The sequence below is a fragment of the Petaurus breviceps genome, unplaced genomic scaffold, assembly GCF_028583685.1.
Source record: "Petaurus breviceps papuanus isolate PSGF00001 unplaced genomic scaffold, PetGlider_PUasm1.0 78, whole genome shotgun sequence".
In the NCBI taxonomy this organism is placed as follows: Eukaryota; Metazoa; Chordata; class Mammalia; order Diprotodontia; family Petauridae; genus Petaurus; species Petaurus breviceps.
In genome coordinates, this window is record NW_027186502.1 from 4,280,981 (window position 1) to 4,306,826 (window position 25,846).

The 25,846-nt window shown below is 38.1% G+C and overlaps 1 protein-coding gene across 11 annotated transcripts in view; it reads right to left on the reverse strand.

Annotated features, from left to right (window-relative positions):
* The window catches only part of EPS8 (EGFR pathway substrate 8, signaling adaptor), a 258,356-nt gene that overhangs the window by 139,484 nt on the left and 93,026 nt on the right, over positions 1 to 25,846 (reverse strand). For 4 of the 11 annotated variants that reach the window (XM_069106137.1, XM_069106134.1, XM_069106131.1 and 1 more), the window contains one exon: positions 2,685 to 2,782. The exons of the other annotated variants lie outside the window; for them this stretch is intronic. The gene's annotated coding sequence lies outside the window, so the exon portion shown is untranslated. The remainder of the gene's footprint in view (positions 1 to 2,684; positions 2,783 to 25,846) is intronic. 11 annotated transcript variants of the gene reach the window in all.

The window sequence follows — 25,846 nt, forward strand, 5'->3', positions numbered from 1 at the left end:
GTTTGTATATGGGCTCCCCCAGCAGATTTTAAGCTCCTCCAGAGTAGGGACTATCTTTTGCCTCCTTCTGCATCCCCAGCCCTGAGCATAGTGCCAGACACACACTAGGCATTGAATTAACTGATTGACTGACTGAATCCAAAACTCTTGAGTCATAGCTCAGTACTCATTCTGCCGTACCATGTCATCTGACATTAAAACCTACACATACAGAAATGATCAAACCATGCCTTTCTGGAGTAGTATTTTTATAATAATGCCTGTGAAGGAGATGTGACATTTGAGAACTGCTTATTAATTAACTATTACAACTGCATAAAAGTTCTTCAACTTTATGCTGTTTCCCACTCCCCTTGAGATTTTCCTTTGTTACTGTACTTCTTAATTACCTGAAGCACATAGCTGCAAGAGTGGATAGGGTGTTGGGGCTGGGTCAGGTTTCAGACACTTAATAGTTCTGTGATCCTGGACAAGTCACTTACCTTCTTTTGGTCTGTTTCCACAACTGTAAAATGGGGATAATAACAGCACTTACATCTCAGGGTTGCTGTAAGGATCAAATGAAGTATTTGTGAAGGGCTTAGCACAGTGCCTGACACATAGTAGGGATCATATAAATGCTTATTCCTTTTCCTCCTCTATCATTTGACAGAAAGACTGATTCGGGGGCGGCCAGGTTGCACAGCGAGTAAGAGCACCGGCTCCAGTGTTGGGATGACCTGGGGATTGAATCCAGGCTCAGACACTTAGCACCCACCCAGAGAAACACCTGGCCGGGTAACCTTGAGCAAGTTACTTAACCCCGATTGCTTTAAAAAAAAAAAAAAAAAGAAAAAGACTGATTAGATTATGAGACTCCCACAATTTCCTCAGTCTTTTCAATCTCAAAAGAGAATACAGGTATTACAATCCCTTTGGCAAATATAAACAGTCTTTATTTGACTTGCAAGGTGTAAGCAGTAGATCATAAAGGACTGAGAACTGATCTTCTTTATGGTTTGTAAAGTGCTGTGTTCTCATATTATGCCAAAAACAGCTCTGAGAGGTAGGTGCTATTACTATTGCAAATGATGAAACTGAGACAAACAGGATAAGTGGTTTGCCCATAAATCACAAGTGCAGCTTTTATCCCTCAGCACAGGTAGCAAGAACAAATAGATTTCCTATAGAAATCTATTTTAATTACATTAAAATCTAATTGTACTCCAAAAAAAAGTTTTCTGTGTAATTTAGTTTTATGTTACATAACTCCCACTTTAAGTAAATATTTCATCCTAAGGAGTAATGAGAAGAAGAACTATTTTTTCAAGTCTTATTAAAACATAGACCAGAGAGTTTGGTGCCAATAGTAATGTAGGAAAAAGTTTAGCAGCTCCACCCTATGTATGGTCTTATAGGAAGCTCCAGGGTAATTAGTGGAGTTTCAAGCTAATAGCCAGGTACAATAAGAGAGGTGAAAGGACTTTCCTTACCCCAACTCTAACAGCAGGCACATCTTAGAGAGGTACAGTTGAAAGCAAAGCAAAAAAAAAAAATGGAAAATAGATTTGACCTAAGAGTTTTTTCCTAGTTGAATGGGTGAGACTAAGGATATGACTCACAGGAATAGCCCTGAGGTTATGGGCTAGTTGTACAAAGCACACACAAACAACTATGCCCCTACCACTGCAGAGAAGAGACTCCACGTGAGCTAAAACTCAGTGGACAACCAAGAGATGCCTGCAGATGCAGAGAATCAGCGACTACAAACCAAGAGCTAGCAGAGTAAAGGGGAGAAAAGTCATCAGACCATGAAATAGTTCCTACTTCATAGCCTACAGAAGAAAGCAGTCCATGAAATGGCACCATGAGACCAGATGACATCATAATAATGTCTAACATGTTAATAGTGCTTTTAGGTTTGTAAAGTCATTATCTCACCTGATCTTTACAACAGCCCTTTGAAATAAGTGGTATCATTAGTCCCAGTTTAGAGAAGAGGAAAGAGAAGCTCAGAAAGACTAAATGACTTGCCCAAAGTCACACAAATAGTAAATTTCTTTTGCTTTTTTATTTTGGAGGGGGGAATGCAGGGCAATTGGGGTTAAGTGACTTGCCCAAGGTCACATGGCTAGTAAGTGTTATGTGGCTGAGGCCAGATTTGAACTCAGGTCCTCCTGACTCCAGGGCCAGTCCTCTGTTCATTATACCACCTAGTTGCCCCAAATAGTAAATTTCTAAGACAGGATTCAGACGTTGGTCTTCCTGACTACCATTTAATGACTTCCTCCATCTACCACATAGTATACTTTAGTGGCAGTTTTGGAAGTAGAGAGGGAATCCAGGTAGCACAGAGCCCTATGTTCATGAGATATTCTGGCTACATGTGTTCCCTCTCTCACAAGTGTTAACCTGTTTATAATCCCTATTAGGTTTCTTGTACTGCCATACAAACTTGTTAGTAGGAAAACTCAAAATCAGCCATCAAGAATGGTTTTAGAAAACATGTTTCAAATGATAGATTACTATGGCTGAGAATGTCTAAAAGATCTGGATATAACATGGAAGACATCTTAAAGTTCTTCTACTGGATTCTGTTATGAGCTTAATCCTCCTCAACTGGAAAAGCTTAAAACCAACAACAAAAAAAGAATATCCACTTCGACAATATTTGGCTAGGTGGCTCAATGAATAGAACATCATACCTGGAGTCAGGAGCACAAGCTCTAATCCGGCCTCAGACACTTAACTTGTTTTGTGATGCTGGACAAGTCACTTAAGCTGTCTGCCTCAGTTTCCTCATCTATAAAATAAAGATACTCATTGAACCTGTTCCCCAGAGTTCTTCAAAGAAGAAAATGAGATATTTGTTAAGTACTCTGCAAACTTTAAAGCATCATATAAATGCCAGGTATTATAATTGATTTGCTATAAATGCCAGCTATTATAACTGGTTTTGATGCTAGATTTCTAATATTTCATAATAATAAATTTATAGGATGGCTAGGTGGTGCAGTGAATACAGCACCAGCCCTTGAATCATGAGGACCTGAGTTCAAATCTGGCCTTAGACACTTAACACAAAAACTAGCTGTGTGACCTTGGGCAAGTCACTTAACCCCAATTGCCCTTCCTTCCCCCCTCCAAAAAAAAGTAAAAACAAAAATTATATTTACACATTAATTTATAGATTTACAACGGTATTTTTAAATTTTTTCATGCCAATAGTAGATTCACCATCTCCTTTTCTTATTTTAAAAGCATTGTGTAGCATTACTTTGTGATCCATGAGTACTTCCATGGTCCTTGGGTGTGCTCCCACCACTTAACTTGCTACTGATCAATCAATCAATAAGTATATATTGACCATTGTGTTAAGGGCTGGGTACACAAAGCAAAACGAAAAACAACCCCTCCTGCCCTCAAGGAGCTTATTTTTCAAAGAAGGAGATACTTAGACATAAAACTGTATATATCAAATAATACAGAGTAGACTGAAGATAACCTTAGAGAGGAAGCCACTAGAAGCTGTAGGGACCAGGAAGTGCCTACTATAAAACATGGCATTTCTGCTCATGTAAAAGAAATCTGTCAGAGAGTATCATGTGACTGGGAGAATTTTCTTGTTATTTATACTGTTCCTGTTAAATCAAATGCCTTTTGCTTTGAATTAATATGTCTTCTAATTTGGACTAGTAGAAAAAAAATGATGTATGGTCTAAAGTGATTCCCTTTACTGAAGCAGCGGAGGACTATAAGTTAAATATTCCATATACTACCAGCTGTGGCCAATTTGTTGGTATGTTTTATTCAACTGTGTTCTTTTTCTTTTTAATTTTTATTACAAAGATCACTGGATGAGAAAAAAAAACAAATGTGCCATATTTGAAAATGAATGTTGTACAAAAAACAAAATGAGTAATATAAAATATAGCTCAAAATAAAAATTCAGAATGTCAATTTTAAAAGAAATTATTGCATAAGGCAACTTATATTGGCATTCTAAAGTATCCAGAAGGAAAAAAAATGTAATTATCTGTGATCTACTAAAGCGGTTTCATAGGTCAAACCTTATATTTGTAAAAAAAAAAAATAGGCTTCTATTTAAATTCATTATTCAAGTCCAAAGTGCATCAAAGTAAACTTCTAAAAGCTTTCCAATAATTAAATATAAAAGAAAATAAAATGTCTCTAAAAATTGAAATACTAATAGCAAAGTATTTTTTAATAAGACAAGAATTATTTTTAAAAATGTCTTATAACAAAATCTCTTAACTTCTTTAAGAGGAAAGTTGTCATTAACTTGTAGTTACATGGAAAGTCCATTTTTAATAAGAAAATTTTAACAAGGTAGTTTTTAACTTGAAAATCACACACCTCTAAGGTACTCAGGAACTGTTTCAGGGAATGATTGCTGATGCTCAGAGGCTAATCACACAAAAAGATGTGCACACACACATTTGGTATGTTTATTAAATATACATATATACTATATAGGACAGTTGGTGACATGGGGCCCGGAGTCAGGAAGACTCATCTTCCTGATTTCAAATTTGACTTCAGACACTTTTTATCTGTGAGACCCTTGGCAAGTTACTTAACCCTATTTGCTTCATTTTCCTCATTTGTAAAATAAACTGGAGGAGGAGACAGCAAACCATTCCCGAAAAAAAACCAAAAAAAAAAAAAAAAAATAACAAAAGGGGGGGGGGGGGGGGGTGACAAAGAACTGAACATGACTGAAAAATGACTAACAACAAATCATGTTTATAAATGAGAGAGACAGAGAGAGAGACAGAGAGAGAGAGAGAGAGAGACAGAGAGACAGAGAGACAGAGAGAGAGAGAGAGAGACAGAGACAGAGACAGAGACAGAGAGACAGAGACAGAGAGAGAAAGAGAGAGACAGAGAGAGACAGAGAGACAGAGACAGACAAAGAGAGACGGGGAAATGGCAAATTACTCCAGTATCTTTGCCAAGAAAACCCCAAATGAAGGGTCACAAAGTGTTAGACATGACTGAAATGACTGAACAAGTACAACTGACTGGATATTTTGGAGCCCAGAAGTAGAAAAGGGGGTTTGTAAAATGTGGTAAAGCACAGAAACCTAGAGTCTGCTACCTCAGAGGTTAAGACAGATGGATTGCTTGACCTCAGGGGTTCTGAGTTGCAGGGTGCTAAGTCAGTCAGTCAGGTGTCCACACCAATTTTGGCATCAAAATGGTAAGCCACCAAAAGTGGGTGGCTTCTAGGCTGCATAAGGAGCAGCAAATTATACCCAGTTACAAATGGAACACTGCAAAGTTTTCATGTTGATCAATGGGGTTATCAGGCTGAGGAGTCACACTGGGGAAAAGGAAGACCCAGGCTATTTCTGCCTGCCCACACCCCTAAAGGCACAGATAACTCATATTATTAATCTGGGTGACTAGAAAGATGGCAATATTCTCATCCGAAAAAGGGGAATTCAAAAGATAAGCAAGTTTAAGGGGAATTCAATTCAATAACACTCTATTGTATTCCTATTTTATGGCACTTCGAGTTTTATTTAAAGTTTGAGGTATTCATAAGCAATCCAAGTAGAGAGCAAGAAAACAATTGGAAAAGCAGGAATGGAGTACAAGACAGATATGGGGGGGGGGGGAATCATCTACCTAAAGATGATACATTAACCCAGAGGATCTGCTGAGATCAGCAAGACAGAAAGAAGATACAAGAGCCCCTAGAGTGGGGTGGCTAGGTGGCACAGCGAGTAAAACACCGGCCCCGGAGTCAGGAGGACCCCAGTTCGGTTCCAGCCTCAGACACTTAAAACCCACCCACACACAAAAAACTAGCCGTGTAACCTTGGACAACTTAACCCCAATTACCCTCCAAAAAGGAAAAAAAAAAAGAGAGAGAGAGAGAGAGAGAGACACCCTGGGGAGACATTCCCGCCACCGAGGTGTAAGATAATGATCAAGCAAGGTAAACTGAGGAAGAAAACTTAGAAAAGTACAGAAATGAAGAAACACCACCAAGGTGAAGAGAGAACAAGAGAGGAAAGAAGTCAGGGGTGGCAAATGCTGCTGAGCGCCGGTTTAGGCAGGAAGAGCCAAGAGAAAAGGCCAGCAGACTGAGTAGTTAAAGGGATCAACTGTGATGTTGAAAAGTGCTTCAGCAGAGTGGAGATACAAGGTGCATTACAAACGTTTAATTTTTTTTTAATTAATGGGGAGAAATTGGGGGTGGAGATTTCACACATTTCTTCGTAGACTACAGCTATGAAAAGGAGACATACTGCAACAGATTGAAGGAAATGTCAGGGTGAAGTGAAGGACTTTTTTTTTAAGGACAGGCGACATATGAGCCCATCAGTGAGCTGCAGTCAGTACACAGAAGGAGATGGAAGGAAGAGCACTTTTCTGTATTTGGCAGGTGGGCTTGGAGAATCGGTATAACCAACAAGTCCACCACCCAACACCCAGTCTGATGATGTCTTTATGCGTTAGCTCTCAGGTCCCTGGATGACAGCAATGTTGTCCATCACTGAGCCTTTATTTGAAGTCCTTTCTGTTGAGTGGGAAATGTCATCATGAGTCTAGTAATGAGAGTCTGCCTTGGAGTCTGGAAGATTTAGGTAGAAGCTCCATCTCTGAGGTAGATTAGTTGTATAACCCTGGACAAATCACTTAATCTCTCAGGGATCTGGATAGCCCTAAAGTACATAAGTTACAGAGTTATGCTGATGCATATGAGGTCGAGGGGGCTTCTTCACTCAGGGCTCTCTACAGCATTGAAATCACAGCTCTGGATGGGTTGAAGGAGGTAGAGGAAAGAGAAACTGAGATCCCTGGGCCACTTTCACTTCATAATATAGCTTAGTAACAGGGCTATAGTGAAGGTGCAAATTACAACATCTTATACAAATGTAGCATATTCTCCCATGCCCCCCATATAGAAACTGAGGACAGCTGAGGTTAAGGTGATTTGCTCAGGGTCACACAGCTAGCAAGTGTCCAAGGCTGCCTTCGAACTCAGGTCTTCCTGACTTCAAGCCTGGAACTGTATCCACTGGGTTACCTCACTGCACTGTCATTTTTTGGATCACCGTACTTGAAAGTTTGTGTTCCCCCCCTTTTGGAATGAGTACCATTTATTCCCTTGTACTTCCCAAACTATGAATATACTGTTACAGGTTGAGACGTTGCAGCAGTTATTAAAGGAAACAATCCTTGTGGAGAAGGGGCCTCCACAGCCAGATATAAGCTAACGGACCCTGAAAACACCACTACCATCAGCACTTTGCACTTGTCCAAGGCCAATATCCCTGCTTCTAGTCTGGGCTCTGCATCCACAGTCCAAGGAAGCAATTCTTAGGGAGATAAACCAAGCAACTTTTCTCTACAAGTACTGCAGACCCTTCTTCCTCAGCAGCAAAATCCTCAGCACTGTCAGATGGTTCCACACCAGAAGCTTCTATGGTTTAATCATTGCATTGCCATTTGCTTTGCCAGGTACCCAAAGGAGCAAAGGGCCTTTCCATAAGACTTGAAGCTAAAATTTCCTCTATGTGTTGTGTCCCCCTATTAGAATATAAACTCCTTGAGAGCAGGGGCTGTCTTCCTTTTCTACTTGTATCTCCAACACTGTCTTGGCAAAGCACTGTGCAGACAGGGCTGAGTAAATGCCTCTTTTTCATTCATTCATAATATCTCACTTGCTATTTGTGGAGCTTGCTGCTCTATAAAGAATTGTCCGCTGAAAGACAGTGATTAAAAAGAGCTGCCCTTTTTCCAAATATTGATTTCCACTGTCGACTTTCCCTCAGTTTACCTCTTTGTGACAAATACTGCCTGAAACTGTTCTCTGACCTATCCTTGGCTCTTCTGTTCTCACGACTTTTATCTACAGCTATCCCTTCTACATCACGTCTTTCCCCATCATGGTTTCAAATTATCACAGGGTGGCAAAAGAAATTAAATGGAAATTTGGGGGAAGCTTTGCAGAAGCTGCAGATGACATGTGAAGGCCAGGAGATAACACAGAAAAAGTGTGGAAACTCAAAAATGCATAAAACAAATGTATAGTATTTTTACTCAACACTGACCTACATATACTCTATTACTAAATACTTCACTCAAGTTTTATAGTAAGTAGGCACTTATTGTAGCTTTGTAAATAAAAGAAAAAGAAAAAATTCAAGCTTCTCTGCTATGAAGGGAGGGTCAAAATATTTTATGCAAATTTTCCCGGTCGAGGGGGAGCCATCCTCCTAATCCCCACGATGTGGACAGAATAACTGTACTACATTCTAGCTTGCCAAGCTGTAGTTCTCTATAGATCTGACTGACTCAATTCTTCATACATGTCTAAATTAGCATAACTACATCCCAGTGGACTCCCCTTTAATCCTGACGATTTGGCTCTTGTCCAAGACCCTAGAGGCCTTCCATCCAATGTAGATTATGATGATGGAACTCCACAAAACTATAAGATAAGTCTAAGTCTTAAAGGCAGGGTCAAGCTAAGTGGTGCAGTGGATAGTGTTGACCCTGGAGTGAAGAAGATTCATCTTCCTGAGTTTAAAACTGGCCTCAGACATTTACTAGCTGTGTGACCATGTCATTTAACCCTGTTTGCTTCAGTTCCTCAACTGTAAAATGAGCTGGAGAAAGAAATGGCAAAATACTCCAGTCTCTTTGCCAAGAACTCCCCCCCCCCCACCACGGGGCCATGATGATTCAGACATGACTGAAAAAAACTGAAGTCTTGAGCACATTCCAACTATTTTACAAAAGGCTTTATGGTTCTTCTTCTTGGTTCTATGACTTTGTTGCATGCTCACACAAGAGCATTCCTCGTAAAATATTCCCTCAAGTCATGACATATGCCTTCTGATGTTCAGTTCCATTCGACAACCTCTGTGCCAGACACCATTCCCATGTAAATGTTTATATACCTGAGTAGTGCTTTAGCACACACTGCCTTCCACATTGTAGGCACTCAAATATTTGTTGAGTCAAAAAGATTCCCGGAAAATGGTTTTATTTCCTCCTTCCTGGCCACCATTCTCCCTTACAATTACATTTCTCTAGTTGACTGACTGACTCATGTCTCAAATCTTCCCTGTATTTTTTACATAGTTAACATAAAATGCAATGTCTCTTTATAATGATGTCACTTCTGATTTCAAACTTTGACCCCACTCCACTCAGCAGTTCTACTGGTTGCTACAGCAGCTAGACTGATGGCAACATAACCACTAAATAAACAGCTCCACCAAAAATAGGAAACAGCTCCTCTAAGGTGTCTGCACTTAATCTTCAAGTTGAATAATCCGGAATTAACACAAATTTTTGCCAATAGCAATCCAGGCCAATCCAACAAGCAAATATTTCAAGAATAACAACTCTTATTTATATAGTGTTTTTACCAAATGCTTTCCTCAAGGTCCTTAAGCCACAAGTGTAATCCATAAGTAGGAAATGTATAATTATCTAACATAGTAGTACATTATCCCTATTTTACAAATAATAAAACTGAGGTTTAGAGATGTTCAAAGTTAGAGAATTATCAAAGGTCAAGTAGCCAATAAATATCCGAATGAGGTTCCAAACTCAGTTATCTCCCAATGCCAAGTTGAAAACTCTTTCTATGATACCAAGTACAATGAAGGTTGCAGAGTATTCAGCAGTGAGATTTCCAACCACTTGTTTTGTTTGTATCTGCTAAAACATATTTGCTGACGCAACAAAATGGTCTTGGGCAAATGACTGCTACAAATGAAATATTTTCATAGTCTACTAGTTTTACATGAATCCAGTTAATTACCAAAACACATATTTTGTCCCTGTTATTCTTGCATACCGTAAATAAGCTACTAATTGCCTAGGGTAATAACTACAGTTATGATTTTTTAAATGTTTTTATTTGCTACAAAGGGCTTTTTATGCTGAATAAAATGTTAGTCTGATTCCCAGACTTCCTGGCTTTGCAAAAGAAAAGACAGAAAAAGGGGAGGACTCAACTCTTACATTGCTTAATTATGCCTTTAGATCTGGAACCATACAAACCAGAAGATTGACTGAAGTGCCGCCATTCACTTGTTCTCTGAGGGAGAGGGCTAGGGTTAGAGTAGGTCTCATATATTCTACCTTCACCACTTTATACCCAAAGATACAATCTGATGGGTGTGAGTAAAAGCCTTAGAGTTGCTCTAATTTGTAAAAACAAAAGCAAAAAAACAACACATGCCAAAGGAGATGTCCCCCCTTAAAAAAAGGCAATTGTGTTACTATAGTTAACTTTAAAATATATTTTAAATGAATACATAAAGGTAACAGTTTCTTATATAATACTTTTTTGTATAGTTTACTTTTTGTTTGCTTATAATTATTTTCTGAAGATTACAATGAAAGAGAAAAAATTAAATTTTTATCTATCTTTCCTCTCTATTCCCATTGTTACCATTTTAATAAAGGTTCTCAATATGACCCTCCTGGGCTACAGTAATAGTGCCCTAAAAGGTCTTCCTGCTTCTATAATTTCCCCATCTCCAATTCACATTTATATAGAACTTTCAGATTTTATTATGTTTTTTCTCCTAACAGCCCTCTGAGGTTGGTAATACAAGTATTATTGTCCCCATTTTTTTTCTTTTTGGAGGGGAGAAGGCAGGACAATTGGGGCTCTGACTTGCCCAAGGTCACACAGCTAGTTTTTGTGTTAAGTGTCTGAGGCCGGATTTGAACTCAGGCCCTCCTAACTCCAGGGCTGGTACTCATTTCACTGCACCACCTAGCCACCCCTATCATCCCCATTTTATGTAAGTGGAAACTGAAGATTTAAGAGCCATGATGACGATTACACAGTCTGTGAGGTTGGATTCAAATACATGACTCCTGAATCCAAATGCAGCCCTCATATATGATATTTGTCTATGTGGTCATGTCACTCCTCTGCTCAAAACCTTTGATGCCCCTTACTTCCTATTAGATAAAGTTAAAAACATAACTGTGTGTTCAAGATACTCCTAAACCTGGCATCAGCCCACCTGCCCAACATTGCCCCATGCTTCCTTGCATACTTTGCTTCTTCCTTCCCTGAAGACATGCTACCCCTGGGATGTGCCCTGAATTTGTATCTTGGTTCACTTTTGCTGGGTTTCCTTCATATATGTTCATCTGCATTAAGAATTAAAACATGTATGTGAAAAAAGGTGTATGAGAGCTCAAAAAATTGTAAGAACTTTTCCACTTCAGAACTACTCAGAGTCACTAATAAAAGTTCAAACTCTTGAGCTTCTCAATCAGGAGCCTCCCTAATTTGACACAACTTTACTTTTTATCTCAGTCCCCGATGCCATAGTTACACTGAACTATTCTCCATATCCCATCCTGTGATTTTCCACCTCTTTTTCTTATGATGGTTGCTATGTTTGGAATGCTATCCATCTTCGCCTGCCCTCTTCTGTTGAAATCCTACCAATCTTTTAAAGACCAGTAAAAGTTCTACCTCTTCTTTGAAGCTTTCCCTGATTCAGCATGGCATAGTCATGGGGGTACTTAACCTTTTTTGTGCCATCAATCTCCTTGGGAATTTGGTGAAGCCTATGGGCCCTTTCTCAAAATAATGTTTTTAGGTAATTGAAGGAAACACAACATTTCTGTTAGAGGTAAGTGAAAAGATATATATATATTTCCATTTGGGTGGGCTTGGGGGAAAGATTATGAATTCAGTTCTAGATGATCTGAGTTTGAGATTATTATGAGATATTCAATACTGAATGTCAAATAGGCTGTTGGTGATGTGGGATCATAACTGAGGAGTAAGACTAGGAATAGATATATAAATGTGTCAGTCATCTGCATGAATATGATCATTAAATCCATGGAAGGGATAAAATCACCAAGTGAGAGAATGTAGAGAAAGAAGAGGATCCAGTATGGAGACTTGAGGTCTACCTACAGTTAGGATCATTGATGATGATCCAGAGAAGGAGACTGAGAAGGAGTTGTCAGACAGGTAGGAAGAAAACCAGGAAAGCAATAAAAAAAAACCCAGAGAGGAGAGAGTATTGGAAATGAAGAAGAGTGATAAGCAGTGTTGGAGGATGCTGTGAAATCAAGAACATCAAATGAGAAAAGGTCATCAGACCTTGTCATTAGGAGATCATTGGTAACTTTGGAGAAAACTATTTTAGTCAAGTCAACAAGCATTTATTAAAGAGTTTGTTATGTGCTAGGCACTATATTAAGCATTAAGAATACAAAGTAAAGCAAATACAATCCCTGGCCTCAAGGAGTTCACATTTTGATTGAGATAGGAGGAGACAACCTGAAAACAATTAGACACACATGAGATATATCCAGTATAAATGAGAGGTAATTTCAGAGGGAAGATACTAACAGTAGCAAAGGTAGGATTTGAACTGGGTTATTGAAAGAAAGCAGGGCATAGATATGAGGAGAAAGAGCATTCAAGTCATGGAAAATAACCAGTGAAGAAGAGATATAATCTAAAGAAATTTTTTCGAGTGTCATATGGGAGGAATAGTAAGAAGGCTAGTGTCATTGGATCTTAGAGTACATGGAGAGTAGTAAAGTATAAGAAGACTGAAGGGATAGGAAGAGGCTAGGCTGTAAAGGGATTTTAAAATCTAATCAAAGGAACTTATAAATAGAATTTTTATCTTATTATTTATTTATTATTCTAATATAATTTGTTTATTTATTATATAAATATAGTTTATAAATATAATGTAATCTTGGGGGTAATATGGAGCCACTAGAGTTTATTGAGTAGGGGGTGAGATTGAAGCTGAAGTATAAGATTTAAACCTTTTCCTTCTATCATTAATTTTCAGAATTTAAAATCTTGGATTTCATTTGAGATATGAGGTTGTAAGCCATATTGAAAAAAGATGAGACATGATTCAGAACAAAAGTTGTGATAATGTGTGTAGATAACTTTTTCTAGACATTTGGTTGAGAGAAAGGGATAAATAATTTTTTTAAGGAATAGGGAGACTTGGATGTTTGGAGGCATCAAGGAAGGAACCAGTAGATAGGAAGAAATTAAAGATTAGAGAGAGAAGGCAGTTTACTGGAGAATATGGGAGGGGATGAAAAAGGGCCACTTTGTCATCAAAAAACAGTAAAAAAGAATAGAACTGAAAGAGAGATGATGTTAGGGATTATAAGATACAGTGAGGGGAAGGGGAAAGATTATGGAGAATGGATTCTACTTCCTTTATAAAGTATGAAATAAAGTCCTCCCTCAGCTGAATGGGGTGAAGAAATGGGGTGCAGTATGGGATGTTTAAGGAGAGAAGAGAATGCTTCAAACAGCTTTTGTAGGAAGTAGGACAAAGAATAAGTTCCAAAGGAATGAATGGACTGCCTTGCTGAAGTGAAGGCTCAATTGAAATTAAATATTATAAATTTGTTTTGAACATAGCAGAGTCATGTCACTTTCTTCAGTTCCATTCAATAACAACTCAAGAGGAAAGAAAGGAGGTGGATAATGGAAATAATCTGAGATTGGGAGCTTGGGAAGGCAGGGAAAGAAAAAGGATTGGGAGCAGGGGAAGGCATTAATAATAGAAGACATGCTAGAACTGAGCAGGTTTGAGAATGGGAAGGAAGGCACATGAAAGCAGTGAAAGAACATGGTCTGGAAAAGTACTAAAGGATTTAGATAAGTGTGAGAAGACTTGTATAAATTGATGCAGAAACAAAATAATCATATGAGAAATTGTGAAAATGAAAATTATACTAAAAGATGACAGAATTTAGACTACACAAGATGTATTATGGTATATAGAGAAACAATGGCATAGTACATTTACTTCCTTCGTGTAGAAAAGTGTTGATTTAGGGTGTGGATTATTGCCTATGCTGTCAGATTCAGTTCCTATATCCCTTTATTTCGCTTAAATATTTTTCTTTTCTATAAGAGAGGGTTCCACGGGAGGATGGAGAAGGCAGGGTAAGTATTGGAAAATGAAAATGATATAAAAACAGAAAGCAACAATAAGACTTTTTAATATTCAGGATCCAGGGGCACTAGAAGCCCACGCTTTATCAATGTTACCTTTGTCAATGATTTTCAGTATAGAAAACCCAAGGTTTCCTATATTTATATATTCATTTAAAACTGATGTTACAAAAGACATGAAATCAGTTTCTATGAAAATTGTTAATTTACTCATCATAAATCTGAAAAATGTAAATTTTATTTATTTGGTTTTTTTTTTTTACAGATTTCTACCATTTTCAATGGTTGTATGGTTCCCCTCCCTTCCCTAATCATAATACTTTGTGAAATACAACTTTCTTCAGAGGAACTCAAAGTAATAAACAAGTGAACTTTTTTTTCCAATAGTATTTCTTTTTTTTTTTTTTTGGTGTATAAAATAATATCTTTGTCTTAATATTTTTGCCACTTCTCTGTCCAAAATACTGTGGACCTCAGAAATAGAATGTGACCTGACAGCATACAGAACAAGAAAATGTAATACAGTATGGCACCCGATGTTTTAAAGATAAGCATTCAACTCAACAGACATTTATTAAAAGCCTACCATGTGCAGAACATACAGGTTCATGGAAAACAAAGCCTGTTTTAGTTAGACAGACAGACAAACATATACATATGTATACACAATTCAGTAATGATTGAGGATACAAAGTGCTGGAAAAAATGCTGGATTTAGAGTCAGAAAAGATGTAGGTTTGAATCCTACCTCTAATGCTAATAATACTACCACGTGCAGGTCATTTAATCTTTTTACAATTTGAATTCTTCATTGAGGAGTATGATAACAATACTCACTGAAGGGCCTGAAATTAATTAGATAATGTATGGTATCCTTTAAGATGTTATCAGAAAATGCACTAGTGATAAGGATACTGTAATAGAGAGGTTATCTGGTTGGCAGTTGATTACATTTTTAATATATGTAATTTTCACTCACAATAATTCAGTCCAAATCAAATTTATTCTTGAAAGACATCTGAGTTTGTAAAAAACAAAATTCACTTAAAATATTTAGAAAAATAATGTATGTGAGCATAAATGAAACCAGTAAAACACAACTGTCTTTTAATTCAGTAGCAACTGAAGTCAAAAGACATACATTTTCGATAGGTTTTGTATACTATCATCAAGATGATATAATTTCATCAGACAACCTAGTGTATCATCTCTGAATAAAAATTATGTAGTGTTTCCAATACCAAATGACTATGAAAAAAATAAACTGACTGGAATAAAATGCACCTTTTAATAATATTCTTAAATGTCTCAAATATCAACATACCATAAAATAAATAATTTCAAAATATAAAGTGGTCTATATTTTATATAGCCTTTACTCTGGAACGTCAAACATTTCAATCGTTTTCATTTAATATCCAAATGTCTGGTCTTTCTAACCATTTAAAATCTAAGACAGATTCAGGATTTACATTTTACACTTACCTTGGTGGATTAGCAATGATATGCAATGCCACTAAAAAGGAAGGAGAACAAGCTTCTCTTCAGAATTTACTTCAGACCTCTTTACACAGAAAATGAGACTAAACAGCTTATCCTCCCCACAGTCATTTCCTCTCCTATGCAATTTACTTACACGATACTGAAGAGGCCCTTTCCAAGTTTAACTGAGTGAAGAAAGGAAGCTCTGTCTTAAAATCTCAGCTCCAGGAGACCTTCCCTGACTATCAATAGAGGAGAACTGGTGGACCAAAGTACTAAATATTTTACATACCGTCCTGAAAGTATGTGTTAAATTTAGTTTCAATATGATTATAGCTTACCTTGGAATTTGACCTGTTCCTTGACGATATTTTATTGTAGGGTGTGAACAAACCAACCCATAAACACTTACACCTACTTTTAATTCAGAGTATCTAATGTTATATTTGTTTGGGAATGTTCTAAATACTGCATCTACACTGTATAAATTGGCACTGCTTTTTGTGTGGTTCAACTTGGTATACCTTCTTTCATCAGGAATAAACTGTACTGAAAGAAAATAAATCACAGGAGGTCAAAGTAAACTAATACAGGTAATAATTCTTCGTTTAAATATAAGTGCAATTATCAATGTTTGGTATCAAAAGAATGATTTCTCCTCTTGTTTAGTGTTTTAATTTTTCAAAAAGTTTTTAGAGCACATTTTTAATTCTCTCTTTGTTTGAAGTAAAACAAAGAGATTGGACTTGTGACTTCATTAGCATATGGAACTCCAGATGAGGAAACTCCCAATACTAATAGAGATTAGCATCTGCTCAGCAACTTATAGTATTTGCTTGCCTGGGGTTAAGTGACTTGTACAGAATCACAACGCTTGTATGTGTAATAGGTAGTACTTGAACTCTGGTCTTTCTGAACACAAGACTGGCCATCTATTCAACATGGCAATGTGGCATGTTGGATAGATTGCCAGTCTTATGTTTGAAACGATCTGATTTCAAGTGTTACCAAATATTAATAGCTAATATTCTAAGCAGAAAAATAGGGCTTCAATCAGAACAAAACTATTTTAAGTGAATACATGATAAAATCAGCTACAAAATCATTACATATACAAAAATCTAATTCACGTATCTTATTAGGTTTATCATATTTAAGGATATAAGGTACTTGTGCAATCAAATTTAAGATGGTTTCAAATTCAAGGGCCACCAATTTATATCTAAGAATCTCTGCAAGCAGCATATTAACTTAGTTTTAAAATGTAATCTATCTATGTTTTATTGTGTTTATATCTATTTTGTTAAATATTTCCTGATTACATGGTGTAATGGAAATGTAAATTTTTAAGATCTTCCCTGTGCCTAGGCTAAAGTGCACCTGGAGCCTGGGGTAGGAAACTTGTTTTTCAGTAGATACTTTTTGATTGGCCAGTGGGTCCAAAAGGTTGTTACATTCTCTGAGCCAGGAGAAGGCTATATAAGCCCTGATGTGTAGCTTTGTTTTGGGGGCTCACTTTGAGAAGTGTTCTGTGATTTGATCAGATGAAACTCTGGGAAGCTGGCTGTTGACACCTCCCCTCCCCTGCTTTTAAAAAACCCAGATGTTGATTTGGTATGGATGTAATGGTTGGACAGTTTGGAAACTGTCTACTTGATCTGTTTCTCTGTCTTGATAATTCTGTCTGTATACTCTGAAGTTAGGGGTGCTGACCTTTTTCCCCTGAACTAGGTAAACGATACATATCTGACTGATTAAAGTAAGCTTGTTAACCCATTTTGAGTTGCTTTCCTTTAACAAAGCAGATCCAAGAACCTGTGCTGGCAGACACCCTGGGGATACTGGGGTGCTTGCTGCTACACATGGTAGTCTGATTAAGGCTACACTTGGGAGTGTATTGCACTGATACATCTAAGAGTATATAAACTTTATTTTTAAAATCTTCCTTAAATATTCAATGACATGCAAATTTTCAGGGATGGGGAGGGGAGGAGGGAATGACAATATAGAGGGTGTATATGATTACGTACACCTTTGTAAATAAAACACACCTACCTGTGTTGCCCATTATAGTGTTAATCATCAATTTAGAGTTCAGATAGTCCAAACTTCTCATTTTATAGATGAGGAATTTGAAAGAAGAGAATTGACTGGTCAAAAGGCATACAAGTTAACAAATGACTGAAAAGGATTCAAACTCAGATCATCCTCTTCCAAAACCAGCACTCTTTACTTGGTGAAAGAGCAATAAATAGGAGAAACTGCCAACTATCTGATCAATGAGGCATATAGACTGATTGGTTTGAACAGGACCCCCAATTCCTCAGAGGAGAAAACTGTCTTCTTTGAAGAAAGACCTTGTTGGAATAGAAAATCACTGTCGGGGTGGCTAGGTGGCACAGTGAATAGAGCACTGGCCCTGCAGTCAGGAGGACCTGGGGTCAAGTCTGGCCTCAGACACTTAACACAAAACCTAGCCATGTGACCTTGGGCAAGTCACTTAACTCCAATTAAATAAAAGAATAATTTAGGGGTGGCCAGGTAGCACAGCAAGTAAGAGCACCAGCCCCAGTGTAGAGATGACCTGGGGATCGAATCCGGGCTCAGACACTTAGCACCCACCCAGAAACACCTGCCCGTGTAACCTTGAGCAAGTTACTTAAACCCAATTGCTTTAAAAAAAAAAAAAGAAAAAGAAAATCATTGTCATAAATAATACCCAAATGGAATAGCATCAAATATTGATTCTACAGCAGAGGCCAGGCTAAGCAATGAAGTGGACAGAGAACTGGAGTTTGAGAGGCAGGAAAACCTGAATCCAAATCCAGCCTCAGACACTTGTAAGTGTTGGCAAGTTACTTAATTGGTGTTTGCCTCAGTTTCCTTATCTATAAAATGAAGATAATAATAACATCTACCTTATAAAAAGCAAATGAGAAACTATGGTTATATGTAGTGTTTTTCAAACCCTAAGGCCCTATATAATATTAATTGTTTATTATTATTATAGAATTTGGCACAGAATTCTACCATAGACTTTGAGGCAGGTAATCAGAAGTGGACTGAGCAAACCTGGTCTATTTGTATATCAGGTTTAATATATGACAGAGTGGTCCTTAATAGTGTGGGAAATGCTTCCTGTAGAAGATGGGATTTTAGTTGGGACTTAAAGGAAACCAGAGAAGTCAGAAGATAGAGATGAGGTGAGAGAGCATTCCAAGCATGGGTGACAATTAGAGAAAATGCTCAGTCAAGAGAAGGAATGTCGTGTTTGTGGAACAGCAAGGAGGCCAGGAGCAAGAAGTAAGAAGACTGGAAGGGGCTGGGGAGAGATTACAATGGGTTACGAATGCCAAATGGAACGTTTTATATTTGATCCTGGAGGCAATAGGAATTCACTGGAGTTTACTGGGAACAGGAAGGATGAGGAAGGATTGTGCAGGGGGGTGGAGGGGTTGGCATCACAGGACCTATGATTTAGGAAAATCACTTTAATGTCTGAATGGAGATGGAATGGAGGTAAGGTTTTTGGTTAGGAAAAATCCTTTGCTAAGTGTAAAATTTTATAAACACATACTATTGTCATTAGTTAATATTCATTCATTGCAATAATTCATTGCAAATAGACAAATAAATAGTATTTCGGTCATAGAATCATAATTGTAGAGGTGGAAAATGCCTCAAAGGTCATTTAGTCCAACCCCCTCATTATAGTGACAAGGAAAAACTCAAGCCCCAAACCAGCCACAGGCCCAAAGTAACAGCTAGCAAGTTTCAGAGATAGGATATAAACCGAGGTCCTTAGATTCCATAGTACTAAGGGTTTGCTTAGAAGAAATGTTTTCTCCTTTATCATGCAAAGGTTAGAAAACTAACCTGAAAGCAGAGGGCTTTCTTGTTTGTTAATCACATTTATGAGCTCACCTCTGTTCTACCAGCTACTAGTGATCAAGTCTTTGCACTGTAGCTGGGGGTAGGGAAGGGAACATATATGGCCAAAAATAATTAGAAAATAATTAGTCTATTATCTAATTTGGTTGCATGATATAGGCTTATATAGCCTGTATGCTATGCTACAGCAATTGAGAGATGAGAATACCTCATTGTCAGAGTGATCAGGATGGGAAGTTTTCATGTCAAGAGGTGAAATGACCTGGGCTTGTTGTGGGCCAACATAGTGGTGGAACTGGGGGAGTATGAGTTAACCTTCCTCACTCCCACACCACCAGCTGACACTGTTGTAAGCAAAGAAGGTATGGTGCAGAAATGGGGGAGTCTAAGTCAGTTTTGACCCCAGGTGGATTGATATAGGACCCAGATGTTAGCTAGAAGAATACAGAAGTGTTTTTTGGCAGGGAATTCTTGAGATTCCATGGAACCTGCTGGCTGATTGCTTTTAATTTCCTTGCCCTTGTGGCTTTTACTGGCTTATATTTCCTTGAACTGCTTTTGTAACTACTTTAGAAACTGCTTTTACCTGGGTGGGCATTTGTATATATTTTTATTAAAGGATTTGAATCCTCAAGCTCTGAATGATACATCACACCATTTACTGAACCACAGCCAGGACAGGGCTTTTGTAGATTATTTCTGAAGAAAATGAGTTATGATACAATAATAATCTTGTGGACAAGCTAGAGAGGTATGGGCTGGGGAAGAGCTTATGGTTAAATGGAACTGGATGAATGACCCAAACAATAGTCACTAAGGAGTCAATGTCAACTTGATGGAGGCATTTGGGGGCCTTATGTCCTTGGCCGTATAATCTTCTACATTTTTATAAAAGACCTGGCTGAAGTTATAGTCAGTAAGATTGTCAAATCTATAAAGCTGAAAATCTCAACGGGAGGGACAAAAGATTCAGAATACAAAAAGCATTTTGACAGGTTAGAGGCAAATTAAATCAACCGTCATTTGAGAAGGACCAATGTCATTAGACTATAAGCCCCTTTAGGGACTACTTAGTTTCTGTCTTTGTATCCCTAATATCTACCATGGTCTCTTGCAAATTCCAGGTAATTTATAAAAGTTCATCGAATTGAATTAATGTTAATTTCTACATTTCTAGTCAATAAGACAACCACAATTTGGGGAGGGAGAGAAGGAGAAAGAGGAGAAAGAATGACTAGGCAATAGTTAATGTAAAAAAAGATCTGGAAATTTTAGAGAATTGTAAGATCAATATGAATCAATATGTTAATAGAGGAATAGAAAAAAAAAAAGGTAGTGTTAGCCAAGGTCCCATTAATAAAAGCATGATGACTGGAACAAGGAAGGTGATAATCCCACTGTACTCTGTCCTGGTCCAATCTCACTGCACTCTGCTCTGGTCAAATGACATCTACTGTATATGTGAAGAAGGGCATTGACAAACTAGAGCATGTCTATAGGAGAACAATCAAAATGGTGAAGGGTCTCACATGCCATGTGAGGAATAGTTTAAAGGAGAGGCATGATTAGCCTAGAGAACATAAGCCTTAAGGGTAGACCAAGATTGGTGTCCTCAAGTAAATGAAAGGCTGCCATGTAAGTGGAAGAAGGATTAGACTTGTTTTGTTTGGCCACCAAAGTATGCAGTGGGTAGAAGGTTCAGAGAGGAAGATTACGCTTTAATCAAGCCAAGCAAAAGGTGAGTATGCAGCCTTATGAGGTGATGGGTTGTTTTAATCTGTGTATAGATTGACGTTTTAAAAAACATGCATGCTCAATTGACAGCTATGAATAAACAGTATAAAAGATAGAACGTATTCATTTACTTTTGAGGACCAAACCAAACTAAAATGTTTACACAGGAATTTGGCAGGTTGAAACCTGTGGACACAAGGCCAAGACTAACCAGAAACAAAATGTTACTTGGTTAATAAGCAGGTATTCATAATATGATTGACATTGCACAAATATCCCAAAGCATCTAATATTTAAAGGGTAATCATATTATGTGTGTCAGAATAATTACAAGGTGCGGTTTTAAAATAATTTTGTATATTATACAAGTGGTTTCAAAATGCTATAAACAGCTCTCCATTAATGCTATAAACAGCTCTCCATTAATGCTATAAACAGATCTCCATTAATGCTATAAACAGCTCTCTAACAGCCTCTTATTATCACTACCCTACAATATATAAAAAGATCAACACCCTGAAGAGGCCAGAAGACCTGTAAAGTCTTCTTTCCAAAGTGGCCTCAAAGCTTTCACAGATCTTCAGTCTCTGAGAGTCACAGGCAGTAGATGACTGGTTCCTAAAGGCAAGTATTTAAAGTCATTACAGATCCTTAGCCTCAGGGTAGAGAAAGTAGCAGAAAACCTACCCAGCACATTTTCAAAATGACTGAATTAAACAACCATCTATTAAGCACCTACTATGTGTTCTGTGATAGGCACTGGAGAGACAAGTACAAAGAATGAAACAATCTCTCCTCTCAATGAGCTCACATTCTACCAGGAGATACACATACAAGTACAGCATAAATAAAATTTAATAAATACAAATATATACATGGTAGTTAGATAAATAGAAGCTAGTTTGTACCCTTTTGCTAGTTGTTCAAGGGCCTAAAGAAAGGTTCACAAAGATCATGTTTCAGCTGCATCTCAAAAGAGGCAAAGGAAAAGGAAAGCATGAAGTATGGCCAGTGTAAAGGCAAGGAAATTAGAGAGAGAGTGGACTCAAGGAATAGGAAGGGGACACTTGCTCCATATACAGGACATCTTCTGAGCAAGGTGCACAGTCCACTATCCCAGAGTGGGAATACAATGTGCCTTCCAATACAAGGTCCTCTTCGGGATGTAGGAATACCAGTTTTTCATTGACCTAGGTGCTTGGATAGAACACCCTGCTGTCTCCTACCATTACCTACACTCCCATTCCCACTGAATGGTGCTCAGTCATCACAGAACTCTGAGCAGCTAGAACCCCAGTGAACCAGAACTTCCTTCATTCTTTGAGGGAAGAATTCAGGATAATGTCTGCAGATGGAAAAAAATCCTTTCCTTCTCTCTTCTTCTAGTCATACTTATCCACTTTAGCTCTATCTTTCCATAGTTCATACCCTCCCTTCTCATCTACCCTCATTTCACTGTGACCTTTAGAAGCCCCACTCTGTTGCTAACAAATTCTCCTTCTTCCTAGATGTCTTCATCATACCGTGTTTCCCCGATAATAAGACCTATCCCGAAAATAAGCCCTCCCCTTACTGTGTAAGATTCCTCTAAAATAAGCCCTCCCCCGAAAATAAGCCCTATTGAGATTGCTACTGTAGTGAAAGTGATCCCCTGCGCTACACGCTACATTACGGTACCCTCTGTATGCACCGTCCTCCCCCCAGTGAAACGCACGCTGCGCTCCAAGCTGCATCCAATCAGAGCTGCAGCAGTGAGCACGTCATCCTGTTCTTCCCCAGTGATTTTCTTATTGAATAAAGGTACATTTTTTTGTTCACATTTACCTGTTTATTAAAATTTCTGTCAATGTTCATTAAAATAAGCCCTCCCCTGAAAATAAGCCCTCTGGTGTTTTTCTGTCCAAAAAAAATTAATAAGACAGTGTCTTATTATCGGGGAAACACAGTAGGCAGATATGTGGCATAGTGAATAAAGTGCCGTACTCAGAGTCAGGAAGACAAGTTCAAATCCTACTTCAGATAGTTATGTGACCCTGGCTAGGCAAGTCGCTTAGAATGCTGTTTTCTCAGTGTCCTTATCTGTAAAATGGGGGTAATAGGAGCATCTACCTCACTGGATTGTTATGAGGATCAAGTGAAATAATATAAACATTTTGCAAACTTTAAAGCACTATATAAATGCTAGTTATCATCATCATAATCATCATCAGACTGAACCTTCTCCTTTGAAGACACTTCTCTGGTCATGCTCTCCAGTACTGCGTCCACCTTTTCTCATGCCTCCAACATACTGAACCACAAGAAGGAAACTCTTTGAAACTCCATGTCCCCTCAGCTGTTTTGCCTCCCTCCAGGTTCACTGCTGATCTTCTTTATTACCTACTGGTGTAGACATTCACCAGTTTCCTGCCACAGTCCTCTTCCTTTCTTTTTAATTTTTTGCTTTTTGGAGGGCAATTAGGGTTAAGTGACTTGCCCAAGGTCACACGGCTAGTTTTTGTGTTAAGTGTCTGAGGCCGAATTTGAACTCAGGTCCTCCTGACTCCAGGGCCAGTGCTCTATTCACTGCTCCACCTAGCCGCCCTCCTCTTCCTTCTTAAGGAATTCAATAGCCATCACACAGTCTTCCTCTCTACCCCAACCCAAGCCTTCATATTCATGAACTTCAACCTACATGGTTATGTCCTTTTAAATACTCTGTCCTTCCAGTTCATCAACTGCCTTAATACCTACATAGTCACTCAATCTTAGTCTACCCAGCAGTTCTTAAACTGGGGTCTATGGACTTAATTATTAAAAAAAAATATATATATATATATATATATATATTTCAGTATAATTCATTTCATTTGCCATCCCCTGTATTTTATTTTATGTACTTAAAAACATTATTCTGAAAAGGGGTCCACAGGCTTCACCACAGAGCCAAAGGGCTGATGCCACTAAAAAGATTAAGTGCCTTTGGACTACACTGAGGAGCCATTGGACTCTTGATGCATCTACCTTAGCATACAATAGGTACTTAATAAATGTTTACTGATTGATGGCTAATTGATCCAACTGCTCTACATTCTATGATGTAGAAATCTGGGTCATAATTTTATATCTGTATATTTCTCCGTCGGCCTACTAGTCCTTCAAAATCTATCCTCACCATAACCTCCATTCTTTCCTCTCACCCTGTTCTCATTTTTGTTCCTTTACAATTCTGATTATGTAACTGATTAAAGTTCAACTACATGCTATCATCTTCCTTTGAATTCCTTGTTCCCTTGTCCTATTTCCAGTCACATCTTACCAAACTCTAACCTGGAGTCTCTTCCTCCATCTACCTTCTCTGTTCTTACTTACATGATATAAACATTGGGAGTAAGTTGTGACATGATGCTGACTGGGTCCACTATGAATTTATGCTATACAGTATAATCTCACTCTTGTCCAGCAATCCTTTTCTTCTCCATGTTATTGACTTTTCTTTATGCTCTTTCTCCACACTGATGGCCAGAATCATATTACTCTTCCTACTAGGCACCACAATTCCTCTGACCAGGAAGTTAGGGTCACATGTAACTACCATGTGCTTCTCAAGTGTACTCCACCCCTCTCCCAGATGCTGTCATCTCTTGATCAAGGAAAATCCACTCTTAGCTCTTTGATTTCTGATGAGTACTCAGAAAGAGAAAATAAAAAGTAAAAAGAATCCAGTAACTCTCCTCCAGACCCAGTGAGCAAATACATAGCTACCAAGTGCTCTGGGGCAGCCATAAAAGGCTCTTGCACATTCCAGAAGAAAATAGAAGGGAAAAGACAAAAAATATTTTAAAAAGGACTGTCCAGATCCATCAGTTTGATGTTATGAAACAGCATAAAGTGCTGTCTCTCCTACCAGAGATCATTTTCCCAAAAGTCTAGCCAACCCGTTCATCCCAGGTGCAGTCCCAGCCACCTAGACTACATCAGTTATGTTATGTCCATGTTCTGTATGGTAAGGGTCTTTCAAAAGTTCAAGCACATCAATTTAATTGTGTAAGCTCACCAAGTTAATTAGAGAATTCCTTTAATCAATTAGGTGGTGAAGTGGATAGAGTGTTGGTCCTGGAGTAACTGAGTTCAAATCCAACCTCAAACAACTACTAGTTGTGTGACCTTGGGCAAGTCACTTAACGCTGTTTGCCTCAGTTTCCTCATCTATAACATGAGCCAGAGAAGGCTATGGCAAACCACACCAGTATCTTTGCCAAGGAAAGTGAAGAGATGAACATTACTGAAATGACTCAACAACAAACAACTTCCTCCCCATTTTAATGTGCTTTCCTCCAAAGCTTGTTCCTGGATCCTCTACTCTCTGAGTTACATCATCATTTCTCATAGATTTAATTATCATTCCTAGAGGCAGCCAGCTGGGTGGTACAATGGAGTTCTGAATTTAGAATTGGGAAATCTGAGTTTGAATTCTTCCTCTGGCACTACTGAGCTGTGTGACCATCAAGAAGGCACTTAAATTCTCTCAACCTCAGTTTCCTCATCTGTAAAATGGAGATAATAATAATACCTACCACACAGGGTTATAATGTGGATCAAGTGAAATATTATATGGAAAGTGTTTTATAAACCTTAAAGTCTTATACAAATGTTAGCTATTATGAGTTATTCATATGTAAATGTGATCCCTGAATCTATATATTCTGCTCTATTCTTGCTCTTGAATTGCAATCCCACATCAACCACTGCCAGCGAGGCATCTCCCTTTGAATGACCAACAGGCACATCTCAAATTCA